This window comes from Vombatus ursinus, unplaced genomic scaffold, assembly GCF_900497805.2.
Source record: "Vombatus ursinus unplaced genomic scaffold, bare-nosed wombat genome assembly UNPS02014799.1, whole genome shotgun sequence".
NCBI classification, from domain to species: Eukaryota; Metazoa; Chordata; class Mammalia; order Diprotodontia; family Vombatidae; genus Vombatus; species Vombatus ursinus.
In genome coordinates, this window is record NW_020954577.1 from 44,212,564 (window position 1) to 44,222,368 (window position 9,805).

At 42.3% G+C, this 9,805-nt stretch overlaps 1 non-coding gene across 1 annotated transcript; it reads right to left on the reverse strand.

Moving 5' to 3' along the window:
• Nucleotides 1-9,185: 9,185 nt before the first annotated feature.
• On the reverse strand, nt 9,186-9,290 carry LOC114050716. The gene has a single exon (XR_003570063.1). It is a non-coding gene; the product is annotated as a U6 spliceosomal RNA (small nuclear RNA).
• Between the last annotated feature and the right edge of the window lie 515 nt (nt 9,291-9,805).

The following is a 9,805-nucleotide window of genomic DNA, read 5'->3' on the forward strand; positions in this document are numbered from 1 at the left end:
CTAGATCTTAGGGATATGAGCACCTTAATGGAGACAAGATGGACCTTATATACAGAAAGACTGTAGGAGGGATCTAGGAGTGGCCAAGTAGTTTGGGGTGACAGGAGGAAGGGCCTAGGGAGATCTGGATGGGAGTGGCTAGTAAGCTGGAGTGAACAGAACTCCTGGGACCTAGTGGCCAAGGGAGAATGGATTAAGGGTAGGAAATGGGGGGGGGAGGGGCCTATAGGGAGGTAAGACAATGGAGGGGAGGTTGGGTGTAGCCACAATGAAAGGCCAGTTGATGGGATTATAGCCTCAGGGGACCGCCAGAGATTTGGCCATGTGGGAAAGTCCAGGGTTTTACCTTTCTGGGGTCCAGATCCCAATCCCATCATTCCCCCCTCAAACAAATAGGAACCCAAATTCTTTTGGGGTAAGGGGCAAAGGTCTCGGATTCTGAAACTGCTTCCTGCCGGCAAGGGGCATAGAGCTGTCCCTGCCTCAAGGGGGTCCCAAAGAGGAGGTTGACTGGACCAAGCACAGGCTGCAGCCAGGGAACGATGGGGGGGCATTGGCTGGCACTCGCTGTTACCAACTGTAGGTGAATGGACTGTAGTCTGGAAGACACAAATCTGACAGAAAAGACTGCAGAGCCCAGACATAAAACAGGAACTAAATTTAGGGCCCAAATGAGAGAATAAAACATCCATAGGTCTATTTGGATTCAGATAATTCAGTTTTCCAACCATGAAGTATCAACTCCACCTCATAGCCAGACTCAGGAATAGCCAGGTGGGTAACATTCCTTTTCAAAGGAACATAATGGGGAAACTGAGCCAGGAGGATCCCATCTTAGACTGAGGCTAAAATTATCCTCTCAGCTTTTCCCGATGATGACTTCTCACCAGTATCACATTCTCTGAGTAGCCTGTGGTATTTCTCTCAGATGGTGGATTATTGATTATTGATGGATTATGACCCATCAGACAACTCAAAATAAAATCCTATGAGCTTTTACATCAAACAGCAAGTTTTACTAAACACAGCTTAGGAAAAACTTTTCCAAGATTTACATCTCAAACTTAAAATTCATCCTAATGTAAAAAGCCAATCATTAGAGATTTCTATACACTTGCAAATTCTCAGCAAACCATACATCACCCAAACAAGCTTTTTGGCTAGTTTACACGTAAAAACAATAACCAACAATAGTAAATTATTTTAGCGGTAACCAAATTATGAAAAGTTGCTTGACATAACTGATACAGAAAGTTCACCAATTTGAAACTTGAAACAAGCCCATTACCAATCAGGTGACTTCAGTTTTGTTAAATGCACTTCCAAATTACTTTACACAGAGAATCAACATCTCATCATTAACAGTTAAAACTACAAATTTAAAAGAGCATGCTTACCCAAGTTTGAAGGTTAGCTTCATTACCTTGAGCAGGATGTGCTGAACCTGGGCGAAGCTTCCAGGCAAAGGTTGCCATAAGGGCCCAAGGCCATTGCCAGGGGGGCCCAAAGCTGCTGCCCCTCCCCACTCCTTCCTTTTCCCCAGGTGGGGGAGGGCGAAATCAAAAGTAGGGGGTAAAGGGTGAAACTCTCTTTTCCTCTGAGAGGGGTTAACAGACACCCTCTTGACTCAAGCGAAGGGAGTGGGAGAAAAGAGTGACCAGGGTTGTAAGGAGGAGTTCTAAACTCCTTAATGATCAATCACAAAACCTCCAGAATCTGCCAAGATATTTTCAGGTGTTCTAGTTTTCCCCTGTAACCTCCATGAAGAAGGATTCAGGGGTGCAGAGGGAAGAGAGTAAGTAAGCCTCAGGGAACCAAAAAGCAACTGCAGTTTTCACCAACTCCCTAGCACCGAGGGAATTAACAGATACACTTTCGTATAGGGTGTCCATCCTTGTCCTCTATGCTGCAGAAGGTTTACCCAGGTCCATGGCCTTGAACCGATCCAGTGGACCGAGAGCCTGAGAGCGTCAGGTTGAGTGCAAGACAGCCTCATAACTGTCTGCCAGAAAAGCACCTCCAAGCCTTGGTGCTTGGAGAGCGACCCCAACTGCAGAGCAAGAAAGGAGGGGAGGGAGGAGGCTTACATACCTTCCAGTCTTGGCTGGAGAAGAACTTGGGGTTAGGCAGTTTCCCCGTACGGGCCACCAAAATGATGTGGTTTAGGGGTTTGGGGTGCTGGGACCCCAAAATCACAACACATGGGTCCTGCCCAAAAGAATTCGACCCAAGCCTTCTTTCAGCCAAAGACAAGGTTTATTAGAACATCCGTCATATTGGGCAGACTCTTAAGGAATCTGAACATGGGTAAGCAGTGGTTAGATCATTAGAATCTCAGCAGTGGCTAGATCTTAGGGATCTGAGCCCTGATGTACTTTAAGGACCTAACTTGAGTTGCCACGGCAATCTGTCAGGGGAAACTAGACATGAAAACATACCACTCTTCTTCAGCCTCTCTCACATCTTCCTGTTGACAATGGTAGCTCACCTTACGGAACTCATTGACTGTATTTTAAAGAAGTAGAGAATTCATACCAGTTCAAGGTATTATTGTTAGTACTTAGCAGAGTGATAGATTCACAATAGGCATTTATTGAATATTTGATTAATTTGCTGATGAGATTTTTCAATTCTATTGAACTTAGCAGAGAAGAAAATTGAATCTTTTGACATGTTTCCTGTACTGTACATTGAACAAAGCACTCATTCTGGAGTCAAGAGATATGGGTTCAAATCTCACCTTATTACCCGTGTGAATTTGGTCAAGTAACTTAACTTCCCTGGGCCTCAGTTTCCTCATCTGTAAAATAGGGGAATTGGCCTGGATAGACCCTGAGGTCCCATCCAGTTTTAGATTTTTGGTCCTGTGAATTAGGTCCCAGTATGAAAACATTTCCTTAACTAACTGTGGGATCCTGTAACAGCTTAGCTTGCTGCTGATTCTTTCTTAAAGGAAAAAGAAGCAGCCCTTAGTTCACAGGATGATAGGGTTATAGGTTGAAAGCTGGAAGGAACTCTAGAGGGCATGTAGCCTAAACCCTTCATTTCACAGAACAGGAGGTGACACACACCCCTGAAATGTCTTTACTTCCTAATGTACAATTGTAGAAGGACTGATCTCAGTGACTTTGTTTCATAATTAGCCCGTGGTTTTTCGGAAAGAGCAAAGGACTTGGTGTTCAAACACCTAAGTCCTCAGCTCCTCTAGGTGCCGGATCTGCTAGTCGGTACCGAGGTGACTTTATTTTCATTTTTTTTTTTTTGCCTTAGTTTCCCCCTTTGAAACAGGAGAGGATTGGGCTAGGTGAGCTCAAAGGAACTGCCATCTCTGAATCTCTGATCTGAGCCGATACATTCAAAGGACTAAAAAAGCCACAGTCAGTGATAAATGCTCTCTTGGTCTGGTCAAGGCCCCTGCTCAGCCCTCGTAAAGAGGCTTTATTGAATTTCACTCCCATATCATTTCAAAAGTTAAATTTTCATCAAGAAACCTGCCCAGGCCTCATAATTAGCTTCTTTGAGATTTCTTGTTTCTCGTTAAGTCTCTTCCGAAGAAGGGACACATATTTGAAGCCTGCTGTGTGTAATTAAGAGATAATTGTAGTTGTCTCAAGAATTTTCACCACTCCACTATTAGCTTATTTTCCAGTTTTGCCAAAATGCACTTACTCTACTTTTTAAATTAATAGAGAACAGATATTAAAATGATGAAATTTGTTATAATTTGAAATGTCACTCTACCTCGTTTATGGCTTTAAAAAGTCCTATTTCCTCATATTTAACAAATCTGATTTCCTCTTCCTTCAGTTATTGGCAATGATAGATTTTGTTCAGCTGAGCACATCCTAAGAGATACAAAATTTTTTATTCCATAACTTTGCTCCTGGAAAAATACATAGCAAATCTGTGGAGGTAACTGAATGCAAGGCAGTATGGTCTGGGACAGTGAATAATGACTTCTGATATTGGTTGGAGCAAACCTATGCAATTTCATTAGGTCCATAAACGTCCCATCTACTGAGAGAGGCTTCGGCATCATCTTAGATTTGACTGTTTGGCTGTAGGAAAGACTCCTGAGTTATTTATAGAAAAGTTCTCCATCCCTGACTATTCTGTTGACATTCTGCACCTCTCAGTTAGCTGCAGTGATAAAGGCAAGGGATGACAAATACAGGTAAAGAGGCAGGTGATGAGCTTGGCCTTCAATAGACCTGAGCTTCCTTGTTGCAAATGTCCCTCTAGAAATCTCCTTAGCAGATCATCATGGGAATGCAAAGGTATAAAATAATAAGGTGCTAGAAGGGGAATAAAATCCATGGTACTCCTTAGCAGCAAGGTGAAGCCCTGCTCTTTCCTCAGCTAAGGTAATCGTAAGGGAAATGAAGATAGCATGGGACACAGAAAAGGAAACTGAGAAAAAATATCCATCCCGTGGCCATCAACTTCCCTAGGCCCAGAGCAAGGGCAACCCAAGACGAGGCTCTATATTCAAGGGCAGAAGTCGGGGGTCACAGATTATAGATTTAGAGCTGCAAGGTACCTAAGAGAGAATCTACTTCAACTTCCTTATTTTATTTTAAATTAATTTTTATTCTTATTCTGAAGCTATCAAACATCAAATGGAATGGTCATTTGCATTTATATTTGCAATAACAGAACAGAACAGAAAAAGAGGGTTGTACATGAAATTACAGGGCCTACTCTGCTGCTTTTCTTTTTAAGGTTATAATAAGATTGACCTGTAGCTTTCAAAGCTGTCCTACTTGCCTGGTCTTCCTTCTGTCCTTTTCTCTCCATCAAAAAAAATGCCTTAATGACACTCCCCCTTTTCTTTCATTTCATTTTTTTCTTTCTTTACTCTATTGCTATACTCTTTGTCTTCCCCCACCAAGGGAAATTAGAAGAAAAAAAACCACCCTTGTAACAAATATAAATAATCTAGCAAAACAAATTCCCATATTGGCTCATGTCTGAAAATGTAGGTTTTATTCTGCATCTTGCGTCCACCACTTCCTTTCTTCACTTTATAGATGAGAAAACATGCCTCCAAGTGGCTAAGTGACTTGGCCAAAGTCACGCCAATAGAACATGACAGAGCCAGGCCTTCTGATTCTAGCATAGGAGCAGGTCCAGCCACCCTAGGAAGTCACTTCAGCTCCACAGACCACAACAAAGACTAAGCAATAGATAAATCAGAAACACACAAACTGCCCTGCATAGGTAGAGACTAAGAGAAGGAACTGAGGAAGCCACAGGTAACCACAGGCAAGATGCCAACTCTGTCCTCCCCTTCTCCATGCCTGAGGAGTGGGGAGCCTCCTGGAGTTCAATCAAGCACAACTCATCCAGGAGACCCCATAAGAATCCCACCAGCTTCTAGGTCAAGGAGACTCTCCTTCCACCCATGAAAAAAAAAAGAAATCTGGCAGAAGGTTCAGGGAGCAGGGGGACTCCCAGGTGTCTCCCAAACCACAGTTGGACTGTCTCTGCAGGATTGCAACAGCTCCTGGCTGCCCTTCCAAGTCCCCAGGCCACTTAATCAATAAACTGACCCATGTACAGTTGTGACTCTGCTCATGGAGATTCCTTGTCCCATGTCAAGAGGATTTTCCATTTCCCTTAGTGTTAGGGAGAACTGACCGCTGGGGTAAATGGGTGCTGTTGTCTGGATCATCCAGGCGAGTGTTAATAGCGTTTTTTAAACATTTTTTGAAATGCTGCTTCTGTGTTACACTGGTAGTCACCGAAATGTCAAGTGACTCCATGTGAATAACTATAACTCTGGGCTCCTGTGGAGTCCTCAGGAGGTGTCCCCACCCCACCCCCACACCCCACCAAACCAACACTCAATGATTCTAGTGAAGAGACTTTGTATGGCCCAATTACTCTGAAGTCCCCCAAGGAGGAGGTCCTTAGCATGGCAATGCCATCATAATAACAGGTTGCATTTATATCAGCTCTAAGGTTTTCAAAATACTTTACATGTCATCTCATTTGATTCTCACAACAACCTCGTGTGGTAGATGCTATTATTATCCCCATTTTACAGCTGAGAAAAATTAGATGGAGACAGGCTACTTGACCTGGCCAGGACTACTTATGTGTTTGAGACAGGATTCAAATTCAGGCGGGGCTAATTCCAACAGTAGTATTCTATTCACTGAATCACCTAGTTGCCTCAAATGTGCCTTTATATTACAAGGCCCTGTGAACTCAACTCTATGGTCAGACCCCACCTGCCTGCTTATTTAAATATGGTAGACATGTTGATAGGGATCACTGATACACAAAGAGGGGAACTGTTATGAATCTGTCTGATCAGTCATCCATTATTGCAGTTAGTAAATCAAAACAAGTTACTTCCTAACTGGTTGGAATTGGGCTGAAGCTGATGTATACAATAACACATCCCTTTCTTATTTGACTCCAGACAATAGAGTAGGTCTCAGAATACAGTATGTATTGAACGGGTTTCTTTCTATCATAAACTCAGCAGTATTGACTTGAATCAAAACTATAATCCCTAATGAGTCATGTGGACTGGATTGAAAAGGCTTTCTATTTATCATTGGGGCAGGACCCCACTGATTCCAAACCAAATGCTTCTTTGGAAAACATACACTACTTCCATTGACCTTCAGAGTTGGTAGAGCATAGTATGGAAAAGATAAAGTGCCTCACCTTTGGAAGACAAGCTGATAAGCAGGACAACAGGCCTGGGAGCAGATAATCTGATCTGAAGGGAGGAATAAGGTGTAGGTTTTCTGGGGGTCTTTCTTTTAACCTCATTCTCTTCTCCCTAAAGTTCAACTGAAGAGCAAAGATTGGATTGTTCTTATGTTCTCTCTCCATCTATCTCCCTTATTCATGGATTACCAGGAAAACAGTAGCCTCTTGGCTCTGCTCCAACCCTCTCCTCTCCCACCCTCTCTTCTTCCTGGTGGCCAAACGTTTCAAAGTTTGGGGGCTCTTATCTGTTTTTGTGATTCTCTTCCTTTTTAACAAAGCAAGGGAGCAGAGCTCTCTCTATCCTGCTTTTTCTCCTTTCTTGATTGAAAGGAAGGGAGGAAGGAAATAAGCATTTATTAAACACCTACTATATGCAAAGCACATGTGCTAAGCACTTTACAAATATCTTATTTGATCCTCACAACAACCCTGTGAAGTAGATACCATTATTATCCCCATTTGACAGTTGAAGAACCTGAGGCAGTCAGAAGTTAAGTGACTTGCCCAGAGTCACATAGCTAGTAAGTGTCTGAGGCCAGATTTGAACTCAAATCTTCCTGATTTCAGGACAAGCTGTCTATGCACTGTGCCACCTAGCTGTCTATGATGGGTTGAGGAGCTGAGAAGGTTCCTCAACACTTACAGTCTTCTCAGATATGTACATGGTAGGTCTTGCTGGATCTAAGACTGTATTGATTATTTATCAATTGCTATTCTTTTTTTCTTGTATTTTAGATTGCTAGGAATTCTATTTTTATTATATGGGAATTATTTTTTAATTTATTTCCATTTAACTTGGAATTTTCCCTGGTATTCCATGTGATTCATCTCAAATTATATTTACTGAGTTTATATGGTTGTCTATGAGCTGTTTCCCTATACTTGATAATCCATATACCCGATAGCTCCTGTTAAATCTCTCTGTGTATTTCTGTCTCTGTCTCTGTCTCAGGCACGGTCTCTGTCTCTCTATTTCTCTTTCTTGATCATGACATGCTGTCTTTATTTTGGGGAGTTCTACTTCTAGGTGCTCTCGTAGCCAGTGCCTAGAAAATTCCAAGAAGACTGGCTCCCATCAGATTTGGGGTACAGCAGACTTGATAACAAGGTACAACTCTTCAGTAAAGACATGTTGGCATCCTCTCTCTGCCCCAATCCTCCTGCCACTGGCTGCCCTTGGAATCTTGCCCTGCTGACTCTGCTGGGTCCAAGAGCTTGTCATGGCACAGAATTTCCCTCATTGCTGCCAACTTATATTCCTACCTAGGCCAAGTTTAGGCACTTCTGCAGATTCCTCAAAGACAGAAAATGCCCATGTCCATCATTTTCCAGGGGTGAAAAAAGCTTTCTACCCCTCTTTCCTCATGGTGCTTTTATTTCATTGCCTCAAGCCTCTGACTCACAACATTATAGGAAATGTAGTTATTTCCAAATATTCCATGTCCTTTTCAAAGGCATAGCTATAAAAGCAGTTGTGGGATTTCTCTACTACTACAATAACATCAAGGACCCATTTCTGGTCTTTTGTGTTAAGTTCTAGTCTGTAAATTATTTTGACTCATTTTAGTGAGAAATTGGTTCTTTACAACTGGCTAAGCATACTCCAACAGCACGAGTGAAGTAAGAAACAATGGCTATGATTTATAATGTCATGGGTGCTCAGGTCATTCCTTCTTTCTCTTCTCCCAATGAACAGCTTGAGAGAATAAATGGTTTCCCCCCAGGGGCTGTGTTGTCCCAAGATAACAGACCCCACTGTGCTAAGTACTTTACAATTACTTTTTCATTTGATCCTCCGCAACACCCCCTGTGAGGTGGGTATTACTATTATTATCCCCATTTTAAAGATCAGAAAACTGAGGCAAACAACTTAAGTGACTTGCCCAGGGTCACACAGCTATCTGTCTGAGGCCAGATTTGAACTCAGGTCTTCTTGACTCTAGGTTCAGCACTCTATCCACTAAGCTACCTAGCTGACATCATAGCTACGACACTGCCCCTACTTGTCCGCGACACCTTCAGAGCTTCCTTCTTCTCTCCTGTTTGTTTCTGTTATGATTCACTGATGATCTTTTCTTTCTTTTTTATTTTAGCATCACCGTCACTATTTCCCACTCTTCTTCCCGCCAGAAGAAAAATAAAAGCCCTCCCTTGTAACAAATAAGTATAGTTACATGAAACCAATTCACACATTGGCCACATCTGCCTTCAGCACCCCCTAGTGTGCCATGTCAGTGCTGGAGACTTGGGGTGCTCACTGGTCATGACATTCATTGATCCTGGTTCTTAAGGTTTCACAGTTGTTTTTTTCTTTGCAAAACTACAGTCATTGTACACATTTGGTAATGTTCTCAACTTCAGTTTTCATAAGTCTTCCCAGGTTTCTCTGAATTTATCCTTTTCATCATTTCATCTGGGGGCAATAATATTGCATTACATTTCATGGACCATAATGTTAAAATCTGGCAAGTTTTGTGAATTTGCACATCATCCTTGGGCTGGGGCCATGCGAATCTTCTCTGTATTGTTCCGCTTTTGGCACATGTTTTGCTGAAGTGAGCAGTACAGAATGTGTTTCTGAAGAGCTGGCAAATGAACAGCTCACAAAGGAGGCAGCAATCTTCCTTCAGAACAGGTTATACCAAACTAACTCAATGTCCTTTTGTGGCAAAGTCACTAAACCAATACACCAGGGCAAGGCTGCTGACGTGGTGACTCAGATCTTAGAAAAAGACTTTTTAAAGTCTCTTATATTATTCTTATGGAAGAATTTGGAGAGATGTGGGCTAAATAGCAGTACTAGTAATAGTAACAGAGGAAATGCCATGCATTTCCTGTTAGAAGACAGGTCTTGAGATTTTATTTCCTTAGTGATAAAAACCCAATCTAGTGATAGAGGATGTATTAGGGGTGGGAGTAAGAAGCAGAGACCATATATGAGTAATTCTCAAAGTCATTTTCTGGGAACTACAGTAGAAAAGTGACCCTTATTCTTAGATCTATGAATAACACTGGGGAACATGAATCTGTGGCTCAAACTGTTACTCATTCACGGGTTCCACTTTTCCCCCTCTAT